We start from the raw sequence: 2,843 nt of genomic DNA on the forward strand, positions 1-2,843 counted from the left end.
CACACCTCAGGCTACAAGTTGCGAAATTTCAGTCTGATTGAGGCCACGCGGAGCTAACTTAACGTGCTACAACTTTAAAAAAGAACTTTTGTGAAGTTTCGACTTTTAGGAGGGTTCCGCGATTGTCGGAAGCTGTTAGATGCGGCCGCTCAAGAACTTCAAATTATCGACACAGTCTGCAATGAAAGGATCACACCTCAGGCTACAAGTCGCGAAATTTCAGTCTGATTGAGGCCTCGCGGAGCTAACGTAATGAGCTACAACTTTGAAAAAGAAATTTTGTGAAGTTTCGACTTTTGGGAGGGTCCCGCGATTGTCGGAAGTTGTTAGATGCGGCCGCTCAAGAACATCAAATTCTCGACACAGTTTGCAATGAAAGGATCACACCTCATGCTACAAGTCGCGAAGTTTCAGTCTGATTGAGTCCTCGCGGAGCTAACGTAACTAGCTACAACTTTGAAAAAGAACTTTTGTGAAGTTTCGACTTTCTGGAGGGTCCCGCGATTGTCGAAAGCTATGAGATGCTGCCGCTCAAGAACATCAAATTTTCGACACAGTCTGCAATGAAAGGATCACACCTCAGGCTACAAGTCGCGAAATTTCAGTCTGATTGAGTCCAAGCGGAGCTAACTTAACGAGCTACAACTTTGAAAAACTAAATTTTGTGAAGTTTCGACTTTTAGGAGTGTCCCGCGATTGTCGGAAGCTGTGAGATGGTGCTGCTCAAGAACATCAAATTATCGACACAGTCTGCAATGAAAGGATCACACCTCAGGCTACAAGTCGCGAAATTTTCAGTCTGATTGAGGTTCGCGGAGCTAACGTAATGAGCTACAACTTTGAAAAAGAAATTTTGTGAAGTTTCGACTTTTTGGAGGGTCCCGCGATTGTCGGAAGTGTTAGATGCGGCCGCTCAAGAACATCAAATTCTCGACACAGTCTGCAATGAAAGGATCACACCTCATGCTACAAGTCGCGAAATTTCAGTCTGATTGAGTCCTCGCGGAGCTAACGTAACGAGCTACAACTTTGAAAAAGAACTTTTGTGAAGTTTCGACTTTTGGAGGGTCCCGCGATTGTCGGAAGCTTGTGAGATGCTGCCGGCTCAAGAACATCAAATTTTCGACACAGTCTTGCAATGAAAGGATCACACCTCAGGCTACAAGTCGCGAAATTTCAGTCTGATTGAGTCCAAGCGGAGCTAACTAACGAGCTACAACTTTGAAAACTAAATTTTGTGAAGTTTCGATTTTAGGAGTGTCCCGCGATTGTCGGAAGCTGTGAGATGGTGCTGCTCAAGAACATCAATTCTCGACACTGTCTGCAATGAAAGGATCACACCTCAGGCTACAAGTTGCGAAATTTCAGTCTGATTGAGGCCACGCGGAGCTAACTTAACGTGCTACAACTTTAAAAAAAACTTTTGTGAAGTTTCGACTTTTAGGAGGGTCCCGCGATTGTCGGAAGCTGTTAGATGCGCCGCTCAAGAACATCAAATTATCGACACAGTCTGCAATGAAAGGATCACACCTCAGGCTACAAGTCGCGAAATTTCAGTCTGATTGAGGCCTCGCGGAGCTAACATAACGAGCTACAACTTTGAAAAAGAAATTTTGTGAAGTTTCGACTTTTTGGAGGGTCCCGCGATTGTCGGAAGCTGTTAGATGCGGCCGCTCAAGAACATCAAATTCTCGACACAGTCTGCAATGAAAGGATCACACCTCATGCTACAAGTCGCGAAATTTCAGTCTGATTGAGTCCTCGCGGAGCTAACGTAACGAGCTACAACTTTGAAAACTAAATTTTGTGAAGTTTCGACTTTTAGGAGTGTCCCGCGATTGTCGGAAGCTGTGAGATGGTGCTGCTCAAGAACATCAATTTCTCGACACTGTCTGCAATGAAAGGATCACACCTCAGGCTACAAGTTGCGAAATTTCAGTCTGATTGAGGCCACGCGGAGCTAACTTAACGTGCTACAACTTTAAAAAAGAACTTTTGTGAAGTTTCAACTTTTAGGAGGGTCCCGCGATTGTCGGAAGCTGTTAGATGCGCCGCTCAAGAACATCAAATTATCGACACAGTCTGCAATGAAAGGATCACACCTCAGGCTACAAGTCGCGAAATTTCAGTCTGATTGAGGCCTCGCGGAGCTAACATAACGAGCTACAACTTTGAAAAAGAAATTTTGTGAAGTTTCGACTTTTTGGGTCCCGCGATTGTCGGAAGTTGTTAGATGCGGCTCCTCAAGAACATCAAAATTCTCGACACAGTCTGCAATGAAAGGATCACACCTCATGCTACAAGTCGCGAAATTTCAGTCTGATTGAGTCCTCGCGGAGCTAACGTAACGAGCTACAACTTTGAAAAAGAACTTTTGTGAAGTTTCGACTTTTGGAGGGTCCCGCGATTGTCGGAAGCTGTTAGATGCGCCGCTCAAGAACATCAAATTATCGACACAGTCTGCAATGAAAGGATCACACCTCAGGCTACAAGTCGCGAAATTTCAGTCTGATTGAGTCCAAGCGGAGCTAACTTAACGAGCTACAACTTTGAAAACTAAATTTTGTGAAGTTTCGACTTTTAGGAGTGTCCCGCGATTGTCGTAAGCTGTGAGATGGTGTTGCTCAAGAACATCAATTTCTCGACACTGTCTGCAATGAAAGGATCACACCTCAGGCTACAAGTTTGCGAAATTTCAGTCTGATTGAGGCCAAGCGGAGCTAACTTAACGTGCTACAACTTTGAAAAAGAAATTTTGTGAAGTTTCGACTTTTGGGAGGGTCCCGCGATTGTCGGAAGTTGTTAGATGCGGCCGCTCAAGAACATCAAATTCTCGACACAGT

Source organism: Lotus japonicus, chromosome 4 (genome assembly GCF_012489685.1).
Source record: "Lotus japonicus ecotype B-129 chromosome 4, LjGifu_v1.2".
Lineage (NCBI taxonomy): Eukaryota > Viridiplantae > Streptophyta > Magnoliopsida > Fabales > Fabaceae > Lotus > Lotus japonicus.